Source organism: Triticum dicoccoides, chromosome 2A (genome assembly GCF_002162155.2).
Source record: "Triticum dicoccoides isolate Atlit2015 ecotype Zavitan chromosome 2A, WEW_v2.0, whole genome shotgun sequence".
NCBI lineage: Eukaryota > Viridiplantae > Streptophyta > Magnoliopsida > Poales > Poaceae > Triticum > Triticum dicoccoides.
The window spans coordinates 521,387,785-521,410,210 of NC_041382.1; positions in this window are offsets into that span (position 1 = coordinate 521,387,785).

Genomic DNA, 22,426 nt, shown 5'->3' on the forward strand with positions numbered 1-22,426 from the left:
AAGGGAGCGGAGTGGATCGAGAGGTGGGGGGGAAGTGGGGATCGTGGGGTTAGGGTTCGGTCGCCCCCGGGGGTTGTAGGGGTTCGGCGGGCCGGGGGAGGGAGCTGGGCTGGCTGGGTGCGCGACCAGCCGGGTCGCCTGGTGGGCCGAAGCCCAAGGGGCCGGGGGGGGGGCTTTCTCCTTTTCTTTGTTTTTTTGTAATTTCTTTTTCTTTTATCTATTTTCTTTTTTCTGTTTTATTTCATTTTAAATCATTTAGGCACTTTATAAAAATGTGTTTGCTTCATTATAATCACCCTTGTAATACCCGACACCCAACGAACATTTTTGTTTCAACTTTTGAAAACTTTTATTGTTGACATTAATTTGAGTTTGAATTTTGAAGCGGTTTTGAATTAACCCGAGATTAACTACAGTGACAAAGGTGACGTGGCACCATTAACGTGAGATTACTGTAGCATGACTATCCGGGCGTCACAAATCTCCTCCACTGCAAGAAATCTCGTCCCGAGATTTAAGAGGGGGACTAGGGGGAAAGGTCTGGTTAAGAAATCCTAACGAATCTTCTCGTCTTTGGTTGCTCTTGTCGAAGAGGTCGATCCATAGCGCTGATGTCTTCATTCCTATGCATCAATGCATCATGATGAGGTTGTCGTCCTTTCTTCAGGAACTCCATCGTACTTACGATAATGATAAGGGGTAACTACTGAAGAACAGACCTTCAAGGTCAACTACCTAGCAGATAACTGAGAGAATGTGGTAGAAGTAACTCTCGAATAGATACTTAAGAAATTATCGAGAGTAAAGTAAGAAGGTACCATGAGAAGTTTCAAACGGGTAGGCGATCGTTCATGTCTGAAACAACACGCGAAAGGGGTCCAAAGCAATGAGATTGAATATTGCATCTGTTTCCAGAATAGATCACTAGGAAGGTGGCTCGTGAATTACACACGAAGCCAAGCGTGAGTATTGACTTTGGGAAAGGGGGTACAGGAGGGTCAGGTTTCGATCCTGTGGAACTGTGGGTTATGGGCCCACCATGTGGGTTAAAAGTAGGAAAGGCAATGACGTCTTGCACAATCATGTAAGCAAGGCATGTTAGAGGATAGCCTGATAGTTATGTCGGCAACAATGTCGGTACCAAGGGCGAGGGACGAAGAGAACCATCTTCCTGCTCGTTGAACGAGGCGGACCAATAGGCAAAGTTCTCGTCCATCGGTGGTTACCGTAATGTCATCACCAAAATAACAGGGTCTTTCTGACAGCATTGTACACCGAGGTGTTTACAAAAGTAGGAGAATATTACTGCTTAGATCTCATAGATCACAAGAAAGGTTAAACCAAACAATGGAAAGGAAGATATGATTATCGAATTTAACCAGATCAATGGAAAGGAAAAATGTGTTTAAACACATTTTCCAGGGGTATATCCTTCCCAAGGACAAGCAGATGATATCCATGACAGGATAGTAGGTAGAAAACCATTTTAGGTAAGGGGAGAAAAATTTTCATGACATTATCCATACAACGGTGTTTGGATAATTGAGCAAGAAACGTTTAGCATTGGGCTTCAAATGTTCTTGTTGAAACATCGAGTACCATAGACATGCTTCGAGATAGCATTGACATGGTCTTCAAGCAAAGGTCAGACTTTGGATATAGGAAGGATCCATTAGGAACAACTTGTAGGATAAGTCTTACAATTTCCTCATGGAAGAATGGCTAAACTTGCTAAAAAGGATACTACAATAATAGGTCCTCCACCCAGGGGGGGGGGTGCTAGGCATGACATCATGTTACCAGGTCATCAAAGGACCAATGTTATAACTCTTGAAAATATGTTCCAACCATCATATCTGATGGAGATTCAGATATGATGGGTGTCAGGATACCTTAGGCTCAGGATGCCCGAGAAGAAAGGTGCAACACAAATTGACGGGATGACACTGTAAGATTCTCGGGAAATGAACTAAGAAGTGATTTCCGTTAACAAGAGTTCATCATTAACCCAAGGAGAGGATGATGAGGTGGCTGATGGACTCAGCGATAATTCAACGAGGTATCCAAAAGATGGATCTCCACAATTATGTGGATAAGGGGATAACATCTGTCAGATTAAACAATAAAATGGGATATGCTCGAGGAAAACATACATAATTAAACATTGGTTGAACGGTGCGCCCGAAATACGGGTTGGGTTGCACGACCAATGTCGGAATGGTGATTCAATAATCAATAGACTAAGAATGAACGACCGACTATTAACTTCAAAGCAATAGGGTTGCTAGAAGTGCAGGATCCAAACAGCACCGTTCACTTGTTGGTACCCCGGTTGGAATCAACACGAGGACCATGAAAGAGTGGTGATGGTGAGTAGTATCACTATACCAAGAACTCTTTAAGAGGTGGAGCAGTCCTCACAACATCCTTGATACTAAAAGATGGTAATACTCCAAGGTAAGAAAGAACAAATGCTGGATAGTAGGGATCTCAAGGTATAACTCAAAACACGAACAAGTTTGTGTTGAATGGAAGGCAAATAAGTGGTCAAAGGTAACACAAATCATCAGGTGCAAGGATGGTATTTCTCATCATGAACTCAATTGATATCCTCGAAGAGCTCATAAGGTTGATGATGATCACGACACATTTGTCGAGAGATTTCATGAAGATGTAATCAATCAGTGATGACATCAAGTCAAAGGAATAATGAAGCGGAAGGTTATTGGAACCATGGGTAGGACACAAACTCGAAATCAAGCTTGCTGTCCAAGGACCAACGGTATGACGAGGAAGATCGATTGTAAGATTAGCTCACCGTCGAATTTTGTGCTCCGAGGAGAAGGACCCGATAGCACCGTTAGAATCGTCACGACAATGATATAGCCAAACAGGCTAGGAATGGCGTGATCGGGTACAAACTCGTACTTATAGTAGCTTATCGAAGAGTTGTTGAACCGTAGAGCGGACTCGGTTCAGTTATCGGGGTCTTTGAGTGTTTAATAACTCAGAGCCCGTGAAAAAATTGGAATCAGTGGGAAGGTAACACTTGATGAAGAACTCATAAGAAGTTATGCAGTTCCATGATAATCTCGAGATACCAGGGGGTAATACTCGACACAAGATCAAAGTAAAGGTTGGACTGGTGTATTGATCCATAGAAGACAATTGTTTTAACTTGTCCGAGAAATGAGATCAAAGAAGAACAATCATGGTTGGAACCACGGTTGAAAAAGGCCAGATCCTAGATATAAGATGAACTTATACCAAAGGAATAATTTATTTAAGAGAAGCTTTAATGATAAGATCTACACCGTGTCCATGGGCATGAACACAAGTTCAAGGTCGACTCCCACTTCTCCAATGCATACCCTTTCATTCACTTCTCGCTTTCGATGAAGTTATAGCGTTGAAATTTTATTTGGCGAAATACCAGAAGAGTACGACTCGTGAAAACTTTCGAGTTCACACATTAAGGAAGGCATAGGTTCAACCCATCGGGGCATCTTAGAAACATATACCACAAGTTTCAAGAGTAAACAACACAAGCCCGAAAGCAGAGCATGGTTGGCCAAGCAGAGGATACAAATTAACAAAGGCATTATGTATCCAAGGGAAGGCTCACAAGGTATTGAATATGAAGGGCGTTGTCAGGTAAAATCCAACAATGGATCGGGCGATCCACAACGGAGCTGATGTGAGTATCGGTACTCAATCAGAGGAAGAAAGAATGCACGGGCATCATATTATAGGACAACTGAATAATTTGATGCTTAGATAACAAAGGAATTATGATTTCCAAAACAAAGGATCAGAAGCAGACGCTCGGACCAAGGATGGATAAGTTCAATAGACTTAGGGGCACAATCGACGGCAATTGATTGGTCGAGAACCAGCTCATGTTCAAAAATGACGTCTGAGCCGGAAGGAGGAATTCTAGGATCTGTTTGAGGATTGCGAGCATTCGCAACAAATCGAATCAACGGACTCAAATGATAATGACAATGGATGTCAACAAGATTACTAGACTTATGGGATTAACCATAATGCAAGTAATCAAGAATTTCAAGAGCAATAGGATGCTCAGGATTTTCGGAAGATCGAATGGTACTTCGAGGATTCGTGACATACATGCATCAACTGGGGATGAGTGGATACTCGGTAAGTGCGAGAAATTATCCGTAGGGGTATTCAGGCGACAAGGAACTGCAAGGCAGTAGGCACAAAAGGATTCTCGGAACATTAGAGAGAATTTCGGGGTATCTTGTAATAACAAGATCAACTGGGAATAAAAGTAAGAACGACAGGTGTAAGTATTTATCCATAGGGATGTTTCGGTGGTAGGGAATTGCAAAAGCGACAGGCATAAGGTCTCGAGAGAATATCGGAGAGTATCTTCAAATCCTTCTGGTTCACGGAGCAATCACCTGTAGTGAGGGGTTCTCCGGGAGGAAGTAGTAACGAGATCCTAAAGTTAGATTTTAGTAAATTCATTAAACCCGAATAGGAGAGAGATCAGAGTCCCAGAGTAAAGGTCGAGGAGTAAAAGATCCTACTACCACCCAAATGGCGACGTGTGCCCGTAAGACACACAGCCATGTTAGTAAAAGTTTTGCAATGTCTAGACTCGACTTCGGCCAAGGAGTGTGGAAGGGGGATTCCTACAGGCAGTTGGCTCTGATACCAACTTGTGACGCCCCCAATTCAATCGTACACTAATCATGCACGCAAATGTGTACGATCAAGATCAGGGACTCACGGGAAGATATCACAACACAACTCTAAAACATAAATAAGTCATACAAGCATCATAATACAAGCCAGGGGCCTCGAGGGCTCGAATACAAGTGCTCGATCATAGACGAGTCAGCGGAAGCAACAATATCTGAGTACAGACATAAGTTAAACAAGTTTGCCTTAAGAAGGCTAGCACAAACTGGGATATAGATCGAAAGAGGCGCAGGCCTCCTGCCTGGGATCCTTCTAACTACTCCTGGTCGTCGTCAGCGGGCTGCACGTAGTAGTAGGCACCTCCGGTGTAGTAGGGGTCGTCGTCGACGGTGGCGTCTGGCTCCTGGACTCCAGCATCTGGTTGCGACAACCAGAAAGAAAGGAAAGGGGGAAAAGGGGGGAGAAAGCAACCGTGAGTACTCATCCAAAGTACTCGCAAGCAAGGAGCTACACTACATATGCATGGGTATATGTGTAAAGGGCCATATCGGTGGACTGAACTGCAGAATGCCAGAATAAGAGGGGGAAAGCTAGTCCTATCGAAGACTACGCTTCTGGCAGCCTCCGTCTTGCAGCATGTAGAAGAGAGTAGATTGAAGTCCTCCAAGTAGCATCTCCAAGTAGCATCTCCAGTAGCATCGCAGTAGCATAATCCTACCCGGCGATCCTCCCCTCGCCGCCCTGTGGAAAAGCGATCACCGGGTTGTCTGTGGAACTTGGAAGGGTGTGTTTTATTAAGTATCCGGTTCTAGTTGTCATAAGGTCAAGGTACAACTCCAAGTCGTCCTATTACCGAAGATCACGGCTATTCGAATAGATTAACTTCCCTGCAGGGGTGCACCAACTTACCCAACACGCTCGATCCCATTTGGCCGGACACACTTTCCTGGGTCATGCCCGGCCTCGGAAGATCAACACGTCGCAGCCCCACCTAGGCAAACAGAGAGGCCAGCACGTCGGTCTAAACCTAAGCGCATAGGGGTCTGGGCCCATCGCCCATAGCACACCTGCACGTTGTGAGGGCGACCGGAAGCAGACCTAGCCTAGCAGGCGTTCCAGTCCAATCCGGCGCGCGCCGCTCCGTCGCTGACGTCTGAAGTGCTTCGGCTGATACCACGACGTCGGGATACCCATAACTACTCCCACGTAGATGGTTAGTGCGTATAGGCTCGTAGCCAACTCAGATCAAATACCAAGATCTCGTTAAGCGTGTTAAATATTCGCGAACGCCGAACAGGGCTAGGCCCACCTCTCTCCTAGGCGGTCTCCACCTGCCCTGTCGCTCCACCACAAAGTAACAGTCGGGGACCGTCGAGAACCCAGGCCCACCTCTACCGGGATGGAACCACCTGTCCTTTCAGCCCCCATCTCCGAACAGTATCACAGGTAATGTAACAGTGTAAAGTATATAGTATATGCCCGTGATCACCTCCCGAAGTGATCACAGCCCAGTAGTATAGCATGGCAGACGGACAAGAGTGTAGGGCCACTAATGGAACACTAGCGTCCTATACTAAGCAGTAGGATAGCAGGTAAAGGTAACAACAATAGTAGCAAGGACAGGCTATGCAGCAGTATAGGATTAACTGAAAGCAGTAACATGCTACACTACTCTAATGCAAGCAGTATAGAGTAGAATAGGCGATATCTGGTGATCAAGGGGGGGGGGGCTTGCCTGGTTGCTCTGGCAAGAGAGAGGGGTCGTCGGTGACGTAGTCGTACTCGGTGGCATCAGCGTCGGTCTCGTAGTCTACCGGAGAGAAGAGGGGGAAGAAACAATGAATACAATGCATATCGATGCATGACATGACAAGTAACGATGCTAGGTGTGCCCAATCGCGGTAGTGGGTGATACCGACGAAGGGGGGAAACATCCGGGAAAGTATTCCCGGTGTTTCGCGTTTTCGGGCAGAGGAGCCGGAGGGGGAAAGTTGCGAGTTCGATAGGTTAGGGGTGTGTGGCGGACGAACGGACTGCGTATCCGGATTCGTCTCGTCGTTCTGAGTAACTTTCATGTAGAAAGTATTTTCATCTGAGCTACGGTTTATTTTATATTAATTTTAAAAGATTTAAATCATTTTTAGGACTAACTTAAATATTTTAAGTCAACATTATCCAGAACAGTGTTTGCTGACGTCATCATGACGTCAGCAGTCAACAGAGGTGTTGATTGGGTCGCTGACATGTGGGTCCCACTGGTCATTGACTGATTAGCCTAATTAGTGTTTAACTAATCTAACCACTGTTTAATTAAACTAATTAGTTAATTAGGTTAATCCAATTGTGATTAATTAACTTAATTAATTCCTTAATTAATTAATTTAATTATTATTATTTATTTTTTTATTTTTTTAACTCTTTTATTTTATAAAACGTTCTGGGCGGTGGGGCCCGCATGTAAGTGGCCCAGGGCCTTAACGGGCGCTGGGCGTTCGGGCACAGGGGCTCACGGGCGCACGAACGGGCGCATGCCCGAGGGAACGGACCCGCGCGGTGCCGCTGGATCCAGCGGGGCGGCCGACGGAGGCCACGGCGGGGCTCAGCCGGGGAAGGCTGGCGCGGGTGTGCGGGCGTTGTGGCCGGCTCCGGGGTGGTTGAGTGCGGGCACGCACAGCAGGCGGCGGGCGCGTGCAGCAGGGGGGCGACGGGCGTCATGGCTGCGGCTGGATGGCGTTGGTCGCGCGCGCGGGGGCGCACGGGAGCGCATGGGCGCGCGCTCTGGGTCGAGCAGGGGCGAACGGGGTGCGGGCCGGTGACGTGCAACAGAGAGGGGGAGAAGAGGAGAGGGAGGCCGTGGCCTCACCAACGTTGCAGAGAAGAGGGTCGGCGAGGCTCGGTGGAGCCTTTGGGGAGGAGGATGGGGACGACGGCGACGTAGAGGAGGACGTCCGGCGAGGAGTCGAAGAGGAGGACGGTAGGGCGCTCCGCGAGGCAGCTCCGACGACGGCGGGGTCCAGCGGCGTCGAGGTCGGTGGATGAGCACGTCGGGGAGGAGGCGAGGCTGCTGGGCGGCGTCGGGTTGGGCGTCGGCATCGGGCTCAGGGGATCTGGCGGGGAAGAGGACGAGGAGGAGCTCCGGCGACGGGGTGGCTCCAGCGAAGTAGTGGCGGGATGAGGCGCGACGGTGGGGCGGGGCTCGATCCAGAATCAGGATCGGGCGAGGGAAAGGGAGCGGAGTGGATCGAGAGGTGGGGGGGAAGTGGGGATCGTGGGGGTTAGGGTTCGGTCGCCCCCGGGGGTTGTAGGGGTTCGGCGGGCCGGGGGAGGGAGCTGGGCTGGCTGGGTGCGCGACCAGCCGGGCCGCCTGGTGGGCCGAAGCCCAAGGGGCCGGGGGGCCTTTCTCCTTTTCTTTGTTTTTTTTGTAATTTATTTTTCTGTTATCTATTTTCTTTTCTGTTTTATTTCATTTTAAATCATTTAGGAATTTTATAAAAATGTGTTTGCTTCATTATAATCACCCTTGTAATACCCGACACCCACCGAACATTTTTGTTTCAACTTTTGAAAACTTTTATTGTTGACATTAATTTGAGTTTGAATTTTGAAGCGGTTTTGAATTAACCCGAGATTAACTACAGTGACAAAGGTGACGTGGCACCATTAACGTGAGATTACTGTAGCATGATTATCCGGGCGTCACAATGATGTATTACGAAACGAGTAAAGAGACTTGCCGGTAACGAGTTTGAACTAGGTATTGAGATACCGACGATCGAATCTCGGGCAAGTAACATACCGATGACAAAGGGAACACCGTATGTTGTTATGCGGTCTGACCGATAAAGATCTTCGTAGAATATGTGGGAGCCAATATGAGCATCCAGGTTTCGCTATTGGTTATTGACCGGAGACATGTCTCGGTCATGTCTACATTGTTCTCGAACCCGTAGGGTCCGCACACTTAAGGTTTTGATGATAGTTATATTATGAGTTTATAAGTTTTGATGTACCGAAGGAGTTCGGAGTCCCGGATGAGATCGGGGACATGACGAGGAGTCTCAAAATGGTCGAGACATAAAGATCGATATATTGGACGACTATATTTGGACATCGGAAAGGTTCCGAGTGATTTGGGTATTTTCGAAGGTACCGGGGACTTACGGGAATACGAGGAAGAAGCAATGGGCCTTAATGGGCCTTAGTGGAAAGGACCAGGAGGTGGCGCGCGCCCCTCCCAAGCCCAGTCCGAATTGGACAAGGGGTTTGGGGTGCGGCCCCTCTCTCCCTTCCTTCCCCTCTTCCCCCCTTTCCCCCCTTCTCCTAGTTGGACTAGGAAAGGAGGAAACCTACTCCAACTAGGAGTAGGAATCCTACTCCCTGGCGCGACCCTCCTAGGGCCGGCCTCCTCCCCCTTGATCCTTTATATACGGGGACAGGGCGGCACCTCTAGACACACAAGTTGATCTTCATGATCGTTCTCTTAGCCGTGTGCGGTGCCCCCCTCCACCATAATCCTCGATAATATTGTAGCGGTGCTTAGGCGAAGCCCTGCGACAGTAGAACATCAAGATCGTCACCACACCGTCGTGCTGACGGAACTCTTCCCCGATACTTTGCTGGATCGGAGTCCAGGGATCGTCATCGAGCTGAACGTGTGCTAGAACTCGGAGCTGCCGTAGTTTCTGTACTTGATCGGTCGGGCGTGAAGACGTACGACTAGATCAACTGCGTTGTCATAACGCTTCCGCTATCGGTCTACAAGGGTACGTAGATCACACTCTCCCCTCTCGTTGCTATGCATCACCATGATCTTGCGCTTGCGTATGATTTTTTTTAAATTACTACGTTACCCAACAAAACATGCAACAAAGAGTCACTCCAAAGTCACTAATAGCGGAGAACAAATGAAGAGATTATGGTAGGGTACGGAACCACCTCAAAGTTATTCTTTCCAATCAATCCGTTGGGCTATTCCTATAGGTGTCACAAACAACCCTAGAGTTCGTACTAGAATAACACCTTAAGACACAAATCAATCAAAACCCTAATGTCACCTAGATACTCCAATGTCACCTCAAGTATCCGTGGGTATGATTATACGATATGCATCACACAATCTCAGATTCATCTATTCAACCAACACATAGAACCTCAAAGAGTGCCCCAAAGTTTCTACCGGAGAATCACAACGAAAATGTGTGCCAACCCCTATGTATAGGGTCATGGGCGGAACCCGCAAGTTGATCACCAAAACATACATCAAGTGAATCATGTGATATCCTATTGTCACCACAGATACGCACGGCAAGACATACATCAAGTGTTCTCAAATCTTTAAAGACTCAATCCGATAAGATAACTTCAAAGGGAAAACTTAATCCATTACAAGAGAGTAGAGGGGGGAAGAAACATCGTAGGATCCAAATATAATAGCAAAGCTCGCGATACATCAAGATCGTATCACCTCAAGAACACGAGAGAGAGAGATCAAACACATAGCTACTGGTACATGTTGGGAAACGTAGTAATTTCAAAAAAATTCCTATGCACACGCAAGATCATGGTGATGCATAGCAACGAGAGGGGAGAGTGTTGTCCACGTACCCTCGTAGACCGAAAGCGGAAGCGTTAGCACAACACGGTTGATGTAGTCGTACGTCTTCACGATCCGACCGATGAAGTACCGAATGCACGACACCTCCGAGTTCAGCACACGTTCAGCCCGATGACGTCCCTCTAACTCCGATCCAGCCGAGTGTTGAGGGAGAGTTTTGTCAGCACGACGGCGTGGTGGCAATGTTGATGTTCTACCGACGCAGGGCTTTGCCTAAGCACCGCTACAATATTTTCGAGGTGGACTATGGTGGAGGGGGCACCGCACACGGCTAAGAGACGATCAACTTGATCAACTTGTGTGTCTAGAGGTGCCCCCTGCCCCTGTATATAAAGGAGCAAGGGGGGTGCGGCCGGCCAAGGGGAGAGGCGTGCCGGAGGAGTCCTACTCCCATCGGGAGTACGACTCCCCCCTTTTCCTAATTGGATTAGGACTTGGGAGGGGGGAAGAAGGAAAGAGGGGGGCCGGCCCCCTTTGCCCTAAACCAATTCGGTTTGGGCCTTGGGGGGGGGGCGCCCCACACTTCCCTTGCTTCCCTCCTTTTCCACTAAGGCCCATGTAGGCCCATTAAGTCCCCGGGGGGTTCCCGTAACCCCCCGGTACTCTGGTAAAATCCCGATTTCACCCGGAGCACTTCCGATATCCAAACATAGGCTTCCAATATATCAATCTTCATGTCTCGACCATTTCGAGACTCCTCGTCATGTCCGTGATCACATCCGGGACTCCGAACAACCTTCGGTACATCAAAACATAAAACACATAATATAACTGTCATCGTAGCGTTAAGCGTGTGGACCCTACGGGTTCAAGAACTATGTAGACATGATCGAGACACGTCTCCGGTCAATAACCAATAGCGGAACCTAGATGCTCATATTGGCTCCTACATATTCTACGAAGATCTTTATCGGTCAGACCGCATAACAACATACATTGTTCCCTTTGTCATCGGTATGTTACTTTCCCGAGATTCGATCGTCGGTATCTCAATACCTAGTTCAATCTCGTTACCGGCAAGTCTCTTTACTCGTTCCGTAATACATCATCTCGCAACTAACTCATTAGTTGCAATGCTTGCAAGGCTTAAGTGATGTGCATTACCGAGAGGGCCCAGAGATACCTCTCCGGCAATCAGAGTGACAAATCCTAATCTCAAAATACACCAACCCAACAAGTACCTTCGGAGACACGTGTAGAGCACATTTATAATCACCCAGTTACGTTGTGACGTTTGGTAGCACACAAAATGTTCCAACGGTAAACGGGAGTTGCATAATCTCATAGTCATAGGAACATGTATAAGTCATGAAGAAAGCAATAGCAACATACTTAAACGATCGTGTGGTAAGCTAACGGAATGGGTCATGTCAATCACATCATTCTCCTAATGATGTGATCCCATTAATCAAATGACAACCCATGTCAATGGCTAAGAAACTTAACCATCTTTGATCAACGAGCTAGTTAAGTAGAGGCATACTAGTGACACTCTGTTTGTCTATGTATTCACACATGTATTATGTTTCTGGTTAATACAATTCTAGCATGAAAAATAAACATTTATCATGATATATGGAAATAAATAATAACTTTATTATTGCATCTAGGTCATATTTCCTTCAGTACATACCCTCAGCCCCGAGGGAGAACTACTCCCTCCTCGTCATGGAGAGCACCGGGATGATGAAGATGGCCACCGGAGAGGGATTCCCCCTCCGGCAGGGTGCAGGAACGGGTCTAGATTGGCTTTCGGTGGCTACGGAGGCTTCTGGCGGCGGAACTCCCGATCTATTGTGCTCCCGGATCTTTTTAGGGTATATGGAGATATATAGGCGGAAGAAGTATGTCAGGGGGGCACGAGGGGCCCATGAGGGTGGAGGGAGCACCCAGGGGGTGGGCGTGCCCCCCTACCTCGTGGCCTCCTCGTAGATCCCCTGACGTGCACTCCAAGTCTTCTGGGCTTCTTCTGATCCAAAAATAAGTTCCGTGAAGTTTCAGGTCAATTGGACTCCGTTTGGTTTTCCTTTTCTGCGATATTCTAAAACAAGGTAAAAACAGAAACTGGCACTGGGCTCTGGGTTAATAGGTTAGTCCCAAAAATGATATATAAAAGTGTATAATAAAGCCCATAAACATCCAAAACAGTAGATAATATAGCATGGAGCAATCAAAAATTATAGATATGTTGGAGACGTATCAGCATCCCCAAGCTTAATTCCTGCTCGTCCTTGAGTAGGTAAATGATAAAAACAGAATTTTGATGCAGAGTGCTACTTGGCATAATTTCAATGTAATTCTTCTTAATTGTGGCATGAATATTCAGATCCGAAATATTCAAGACAAAAGTTCATATTGACATAAAAATAATAATACTTCAAGCATACTAGCTAAGCAATTATGTCTTCTCAAAATAACATGGCCAAAGAAAGTTCATCCCTAAAAAATCATATAGTTTAGTCATGCTCCATTTTCGTCACACAAGAATGCTCTTGTCATGCACAACCCCGATGACAAGCCAAGAAATTGTTTCATACTTTAGTAATCTCAAACCTATAAACTTTCACGCAATATATGAGCGCGAGCCATGGACATAGCACTATGGGTGGAATAGAATATAATGAGGGGGTTATGTGGAGAAGACAAAAAGGAGAAAGTCTCACATCGACGCGGCTAATCAATGGGCTAGGGAGATGCCTATCAATTGATATCAATGCAAGGAGTAGGGATTGCCATGCAACGGATGCACTAGAGCTATCAATGTATGAAAGCTCAACAAAAGAAACTAAGTGGGTGTGCATCCAACTTGCTTGCTCATGAAGACCTAGGGCACTTGAGGAGGCCCATTGTTGGAATATACAAGCCAAGTTCTATAATGAAAAATTCCCACTAGTATATGAAAGTGACAAAACAAGAGACTCTCTATCATGAAGATCATGGTGCTACTTTGAAGCAGAAGTGTGGTAAAGGATAGTAGCATTGTCCCTTCTCTCTTTTTCTCTTATTTTCATTTTTTTCATTTTTTGGGCCTTCTCTTTTTTATGGCCTTTCTCTTTTTTTTGGGCCTTCTCTTTTTTATGGACTTTCTCTTTTTTTATTCCTCACTTGGGACAATGCTCTAGAAAATGATGATCATCACACTTTTATTTATTTACAACTCAAAGATTACAAATCAATACTAGAATAAGATATGACTCTATATGAATGCCTCCAGCAGTGTACCGGGATATAAATGATGCATGAGTGACATGTATGAAAGAATTATGAATGGTGGCTTTGCCACAAATACGATGTCAACTACATGATCATGCAAAGCAATATGACAATGATGATGAGTGTCATAATAAACGGAATGGTGGAAAGTTGCATGGCAATATATCTCGGAATGGCTATGGAAATGCCATAATAGGTAGGTATGGTGGCAGTTTTGAGGAAGATATAAGGAGGTTTATATGTGAAAGAGCGTATCATATCACGGGGTTTGGATGCACCGGCGAAGTTTGCACCAACTCTCAATGTGAGAAAGGGCAATGCACGGTACAGAAGAGGCTAGCAATGATGGAAGGGTGAGAGTGTGTATAATCCATGGACTCAACATTAGTCATAAAGAACTCACATACTTATTGCAAAAATCTACAAGTCATCAAAAACCTCGGCACTACGCGCATGCTCCTAGGGGGATAGATTGGTAGGAAAAGACCAATGCTCGTCCCCGACTGCCACTCATAAGGAAGACAATCAAATAGCACCTCATGTTTCAAATTTGTTACACAATGTTTACCATACGTGCATGCTACGGGACTTGCAAACTTCAACACAAGCATTTCACAAATTCACAACTACTCAACTAGCACGACTTTGATATTATTACCTCCATATCTCAAAACAATCATCAAGCATCAAACTTCTCTTAGTATTCAATACTCTATATGAAAGTTTTTACTATTCTTGGATGCCTAGCATATTAGGATTATTTAAGAAAATTACCATGCTATTTAAAACTCTCAAAATGATATAAGTGAAGCATGAGAGTTCATCTATTTCTGTAATACCACCACCGTGCTCTAAAAAGATATAAGTGAAGCACTAGAGCAACAACAAACTACTCCAGAAGATATAAGTGAAGATCAATGAGTAGTCGAATAATTATGCAACTATGTGAAGACTCTCTAACATTTAATAATTTCAGATCTTGGTATTTTATTTAAACAGCAAGCGAAACAAAATAAAATCAAATGACGCTCCAAGCAAAACACATATCATGTGGCGAATAAAAATATAGCTCCAAGTAAAGTTACCGATGAACGAAGACGAAAGAGGGGATGCCTTCCGGGGCATCCCCAAACTTAGGATTTTTGGTGTCCTTGGATATTACCTTGGGGTGCCTTGGGCATCCCCAAGCTTAGGCTCTTTCCACTCCTTATTCCATAGTCCATCGAATCTTGACCCAAAACTTGAAAACTTCACAACACAAAACTTAACAGAAAACTCGTAAGCTCCGTTAGTATAAGAAAATAAATCACCACTTAGGTACTGTTTTGAACTCATTCTAAATTCATATTGGTGTAATATCTACTGTATTCCAACTTATCTATGGTTCATACGTGCCGATACTACTCACAGATTCATCAAAATAAGCAAACAACACATTGAAAACAGAATCTGTCAAAAACAGAACAGTCTGTAGTAATCTGGATCAAACGTATACTTCTGGAACTCATAAAATTCTCAAATAAATTTATGGACGTGAGGAATTTATCTATTAATCATCTTCAAAATAATTAACTAAATATCACTCTCCAATAAAAAATGGCAGCAATTCTCGTGAGCGCTAAAGTTTCTGTTTTTTACAGCAAGATTAACAAGATTTTCCCCAAGTCTTCCCAACGGTTCTACTTGGCACAAACACTAATTAAAAGCATAAAAACACATCTAAACAGAGGATAGATGAATTATTTATTACTAAACAGGAGAAAAAAGCAAGGAACAAAAATAAAATTGGGTTGCCTCCCGGCAAGCGCTATCGTTTAACGCCCCTAGCTAGGCATGATGATTTCAATGATGCTCACATAAAAGATAAGAATTGAAATATAAAGAGAGCATCATGAAGAATATGACTAGCACATTTAAGTCTAACCCACTTCCTATGCATAGGGATTTTTTGAGCAAACAACTTGTGGGAACAATAATCAACTAGCATAGGGAGGTAAAACAAGCATAACTTCAAAACTTTAAGCACATAGAGAGGAAACTTGATATTATTGCAATTCCCACAAGCATATGTTCCTCCCTCATAATAATTTTCAGTAGCATCATGAATGAATTCAACAATATAGCCAGCACCTAAAGCATTATTTTCATGATGCATAAGCATAGAATTTTTATTACTCTCCACATAAGCAAAATTCTTCTCATTCGGAATAGTGGGAGTATCATAAGAGACTCGATGTCGGTGTACTAGAATAGGGGTACCCTAGTACCCCGAACTTGTGCACGGGCAGTTGCAGCACCCCGCGGCAAAGGCTTTCCGGGCGAACGCCAAGATCCCCCAAGGTTCCCTTGGAGCCATCCAAGAACAAAGTATTTAAGCTAAGGAGACAAGACCCCGACAAGAGGAGCTTGCCGGGAAGGCCAACCAAGGCGCTCCAAGGAACTTGCCGCGACGCGCCACGCGCTCCGGCAAGGCAACAAGGCCCCGGCAAGAGGAGCTTGCCAAGACTAAACAAGGTACACCGAGGCCCGGTGAGCGACGAGCTTCTGGACCCGGCGAGATAACAACAGCGGCAAGGCGCTTGCCGCGGCAGGCGGCCACTCTGCGCCCACGCTCCAGCGCATCCACCAACGTGTCGCTCTGGGGGCCTCTCCGGGCGCGCGTGGCGGGAGGCTGTGCAGCCAGCAGTGCGCAGTGGCATGCGAAGCTGACAAGATCGCCATCGTGGCGAATGGTGGCGCCCCTAACGGTCCTTTTCTGCACTGTTCGGGCGACTCAGACGTGCATTTAATGCCCTTGTCCCCTGCCGTCAGGGTTAGGTAGGGTGCACTATACAAGCAACTGTATCAACTACCTCGCTTTTTACGTTTTTACCCTCCTCTGCGTTGCCACCTGTCGGTGACCCCTTTAGCGTATAAAAGGAGGCCCATGCGCAATGTAGAGGAGGTTCGGACAGTTTGCTTCGATTCATTCGTAGCCCAGAAAACATCACACTCTCTCGCTGGAGAGCAAGAACACCAGATAATACAACCAGACAAGCAGCAGTAGGAGTGTTATCTCTCCGGAGAGCTCCAAAGCTGGGTAAACTGCTCGTGTGCCTCGCCTCGATCTGCTCTTCGTGCGACCTCCACCCCCGCCGAACCGAAAGGGGCCCGGTCCGCCGGCCCCATAGGTGTTTGTGGATCAGTTTCCCCGACATCTTTGGCGCGCCAGGTTTTCCATACAAAGCAGGGTCGTTCGAGGAAGATAACTCAAAAATTTAAAAAGTGATTGCTCAAACTTTGGCAACTTAGCTTTTCTGTCATTTGCTTCCCGCTAAGGCAAGTCTTCGCTTGAACGACGCCTGGCCCATACCACAATCTTCTCCTTCCCCCCGGCAAACTTGTGTGCGAGAGAACCTTCTTTTCCTTTAAAAGAAAAAGAAAGGAGAGAAAATAATAATATGGAGCTCTTCGGCTCGTTACTGCTTACCGGATGTAGGTGCTGCACAAAGTGTCAGATAATCACATGCAAGAAAGGAACTAACGCATGAAATGGACAAGTTGTGCGGAGCACATGGGGTTTTACTTATGCACGGGATCTACGCCCGGCTTTGTACAAAGGATTACATGCAACAGCGGCAAGACTTGTACAAAAGGTGGTTGCCGGAACGGGTTCCGGCAACCGCGCCTTATGGGAAAAACTTACGAAGATGTTCTATGTTCCAGGAGTTGCTCACCGGAATGCCATCTTCGGTCTCAAGGCGGACAGCGCCAGGCCTTGTGACTCGTCTCACCCGATAAGGGCCTTCCCACTTCGGCGTCAACTTGTTGGAATTCTTGGCGGACTGAACGCGCCGAAGAACAAGGTCGCCTTCCTTGAAGCTTCTGGCTTTAACTTTGCGGCTATGATAGCGGCGCAAAGCTTGCTGGTATCGAGCAGCTCGTACAGCAGCCTGAAGACGATCTTCCTCAAGGAGCAGCGCGTCGTCTTGCCGCAGCTGTTCTTGCTCAAGCTCATCATAAGCGAGCACTCGAGGTGATCCGTATACGAGTTCCGTGGGGAGAACTGCCTCTGCTCCATAGACTAGAGCGAAAGGTGTCTGGCCAGTGGCTCGATTTGGCATCATTCTGATCGACCAAAGAACCACCGACAGCTCCTCGATCCAGTTCCTTCCGCACCTGTGCAGCCTGTCGAAAGTTCTGGTCTTGAGCCCGCGCAGCACTTCAGCATTTGCCCTCTCTGCTTGACCGTTTCTTCTTGGATGAGCAACAGAAGCGAAGCAGACCTTGGCGCCAAGGTCTTGGACGTACTGCATGAAGGTGTGGCTCGTGAATTGCGTGCCGTTGTCGGTGATAATCCTATTAGGGACCCCGAAACGGCAAACAATTGACCTGAAGAACTTGACTGCTGACTGTGCTGTCACCTTCCTCACTGGCTGCACTTCCAGCCACTTTGTGAACTTGTCGATTGCGACGTACAAGTACTCAAAGCCCCTACAGCTCGGGGGAAAGGGCCGAGGATATCGAGCCCCCAGACCGAAAATGGCCAGGATAAAGGGATTGTCTAGAGAGCTTGAGCTGGCTGGTGTATCTGTTTGGAGTGGAACTGGCACGCTTCACACTTGGTTACTTGTGCAGTTGCATCCTGGAGGGCTGTCGGCCAAAAGAAACCTTGCCGGAAAGCTTTGCCGGCAAGTGCTCTTGCGCCAATGTGGTGGCCACATATGCCTCCATGTATCTCCGCCAACAGCTTTTGTCCATCTTCCCGGCGAATACACTTCAATTTCACACCGTCGAGTCTTCTTCTGTACAGTATGCTATCGACAAACTGGTACATACTTGACTGCCGGGCTACTCTTTCCGCTTCTTCTTGTTCTTCGGGAAGTTCTCCTGTCTGAAGGAAGTGGACAATCTGCTGTGCCCATGCTGGAGCTTGTGGCTCGACAACAAGGACTAAAGGCACATCTGCTGCTGTGGGAACATCCGCTTTCACGGCAAGGACTTGTGGTCCTGCCGGAGCTTGATGTTCCCCGGCAAGCTTGCCGGAGCAAAACTTGTCGGGAGCGTCTGCTTCAATGGAACAAACCATAAGGCTTGCCGGAGCAGACTGCCCCTCAGCATCGTTGGTGTTGATCTTGGGGACTTTCTTGACGGCGGCTTCGGGGAGCTCTGCTGGAAAGTAGTCACCAGAAACCAACTTCCTCTTCTTGCTTTGTCCAGTTGATGGTGTTACGGATGGTTGAGTCAACTTAAGCACAAAGATCCCTGGTTCCACAGGTAACTTTAGCGCGGCGCACTTTGACAGGCCATCAGCAATATCGTTTTGAGCTCTTGGGATATGCTCCATTTGTAGGCCGTCAAAGTGCTCTTCTAGCTTCCTCACTTCATCAACATACGCTTCCATCAACGGACTCTGGTAGTTCTTGTTCACTTGTCGGACGACAAGCTGTGAGTCACCCCTGACAATGAGTTTCTTGATCCCAAGGTCTGCTGCGATTCTGAGACCGGCAAGCAATCCTTCATACTCTGCAGTATTGTTGGTTGCTTGCTCTTTGGGAAAGTGCATCTGGACTACGTACTTGAGGTGCTCTCCGGTGGGTGTGACAAGCAGCACGCCTGGACCGGCGCCTTGCAGCGAGAAGGCACCATCAAAGTACATCAGCCACTCTTTGTTTGCCTCTTTGACGGGGATGCTCGTTTATGAAATTTCTTCATCTGGGGTTGGCGTCCACTCTGCTATGAACTCTGCCAATGCTTTGCTTTGGATAGTTGAAGTGCTCTCAAACTTGAGGCCAAAGCTTGATAGTTCCAGCGCCCACTCGACAATCCTGCCCGTTGCTTCTGGATTTTGCAGTATCCTCTTCAGCGGAAAGCGAGTGACGACTGTGATCTCATGTGCTTGGAAGTAATGGCGCAGCTTTCTCGAGGCCATGAGGAGGCCGAAAAGCAACTACTGCACACCAGAGTACCTTGATCTAGCCCCTGCAGAAGAGAACTGACGAAGTAAACTGGGCGCTGCACCATTCTCCTTGGCATGTTATCATGTTCCTGCGCAAACCCATGTTTGTCGGGACCATAGCTTGTCGGCGAAGCCCCCTGCTTGTCGCTGGATGGATCTGCCGTGGTTGCTGGCTCATCATCCGCCTCCCTCTCCGCCACTAACGCAGCACTAACCACTTGATTGGTTGCCGCTATATACAGCAGCAACTTCTGTTGCGGCTTAGGTGCGACAAGTGTTGGAGTGGAGGACAGGTATCTCTTCAAGTCCTGCAGCGCAGCCTCCGCTTCCGGAGTCCATTTCATTGGACCTGCCTTTTTCAAAATTTTGAAAAATGGCAGGGCGCGCTGGGCAGATTTAGAGATAAACCTGCTGAGAGCAGCCACGCAACCGGCAAGCCTTCGTACATCCTTGACGCGCTTTGGTGCTTCGATCTGCTCGATGGCTTTGATTTTGTCGGGATTGGCTTCAATTCCCCGCTGAGACACGAAGAACCCGAGAAGCTTGCCGGAAGGGACTCCAAACACGCACTTCTCGGGGTTAACCTTGAGGTTGATCTTGCGCAGGTTTGCAAATGTTTCGTCTAAATCTTGAATCAGGGTCACCTTGTTCTTGCTCTTGACCACTATGTCATCCATGTAAGCTTCCACATTTCTGTGCATTTGCGGCTCAAAAGCATGGTGGACTATCCTTGCGAATGTTGAACCAGCAATCTTCAAACCGAAAGGCATCCGTACGAAGCAGTACGTGCCACACGGGGGATAAATGTGGTTTTCTCTTCATCTTCTTCTGCCATGAAGATCTGATGGTATCCTGAGTATGCATCAAGAAATGAAAGCAAATCACATCCGGCTGTGGAGTCAACAATCTGGTCAATACGCGGCAAGGGAAATGGGTCTTTGGGACAAGCTTTATTAACATCAGTGAAGTCAATACAAAGTCTCCATTTCCTGTTAGCTTTGCGCACAACAACAGGATTGGCCAACCACGTGGGATGGAGTACTCCTCTGACAAGGCCTGCTGCTTCCAATTTCTTGATTTCTTCTGCGATGAATTCTTGGCGTTCTACTGCCTGCTTCCTGACTCTCTGCTTGACGGGCCGCGCATGAGGATAGATGGCAAGGTGGTGCTCAATCACTTTCCTGGGAACACCGGGGATATCATACGGTTGCCACGCAAACACGTCGACATTCGCCCGCAGGAAAGCAACGAGCGCGCTTTCCTATTTGGGGTCAAGAGTGGCGCTGATGGTAAATGTACCACCAGTGCCATCCTCCTTGGCGGACACCTTCTTGGTCTCAGGTGGAGCTGCCATTGCCTTCTTACACTTGCCGGTGGAGCTCGATGGTGCGTCCTTGACGGTAGCACAGCACTCCGAAGAGGTGCGCTTGCCGGAGTAGGCATCAGAGCTCTTGCCGGACTTTGTCTTCTTCTTCCCCCTGGGAGCTTCAGCGGCAAGTGTCCTGCGTTCTGCTGCGGCTGCTGCTTCCCGATAGATCTTGTCGGCACAGATAAGAGCATCCTTCTTGTTGCCAGGGACAGAGATGACACTTATTGGGCCTGGCATTTTCAGTACATTGTACGCATAGTGAGAGGCTGCCATGAACTTGGCGAGTGCCGGACGGCCAAGGATTCCATTGTAAGGTAATGGAAAGTCGGCAACGTCAAACGTGACCCTCTCAGTCCTGAAGTTCAGCTCACTGCCAAATGTTACCGGCAACGTGATCTTTCCCTTTGGCTTGCTCCTTCCCGGGTTGATTCCTTGAAATGTGCCGGTCTCTTCGAGCTCGCTGTCAGGGATCTGGAGCTTCTAGAGCACCGCAAAGGAGATCAGGTTCAAGCCGGCCCCGCCGTCAACTAGCATCTTAGTGACCTTGAGGTTGCGGATTGTTGGTGAAACCAACATCGGCAAGCACCCGACCGCAGTTATGCGATCCGGGTGGTCCTCAATATCAAAGATGATAGGCGTGCCGGACCATTTCAGAGGCTTGCGTGACTCGACGGGTGGTTCTGCTGCATTAACTTCCCGCACCCATTGCTTGAGCTGGCGGTGCGAGGCATGCAGAGAAGCACCACCGTCAACGCACAGGACCTCTGTGGCTTTCTGGAACTCCTGCTCATCAGTCTCCTCATCATCCATATCTTCATCTTCGTTATCATCTTCATCCTTGTCACGACCACGGGGAGGTCTATCTCCTTGCCGCTTCTTGGCCTTGCCGCGGCGTCCTCCTCGGCCGGGACGTTTCTTGCCGGATCCACCAGCTCCTTCCTGGGCCTTCTCCTTGTCGCGCCGCTCGTATTCAGCTTTCTGTTGCTCAACAAGTTGCTCGACTCTCTTACAGTTCTTAAGATCATGGCCCTTGGTGCGGTGAATCTTGCAATATTGCTTGTTGGGGCCGTCCTGCTTGTCGGTGACTGCTGCCTCCGCGGCAACCTCCTTACCGGAGTCACCAGCTTTGGCTACCTTGGCGCCGCCACCGTTGCCGGACTGCTCAACAACTAGCACTTCTTTGCCTTTCCTCCTTCTGTTGTTCCGCCGCCGGTTTTTCCTTGTCGGGGCATGTCGGTGTACTAGATTAGGAGTACCCTAGTACCCCGAACTTGTGCACGGGCAGTTGCAGCACCCCGCGGCAAAGGCTTGCCGGGTGATCGCCAAGATCCCCCAAGGTTCCCTTGGAGCCATCCAAGAACAAAGTATTTAAGCTAAGGAGACAAGACCCCGGCAAGAGGAGCTTGCCGGGAAGGCCAACCAAGTCGCTCCAATGGACTTGCCGCGACGCGCCACGCGCTCCGGCAAGGCAACAAGGCCCCGGCAAGAGGAGCTTGCCGGGAAGACAAACCAAGGTACCTCGAAGCCCGGTGAGCGACAAGCTTCCGGACCCGACAAGATAACAACAGCGGCAAGGCGCTTGGCATGGCAGGCGGCCACTCTGCGCCCACGCTCCAGCGCA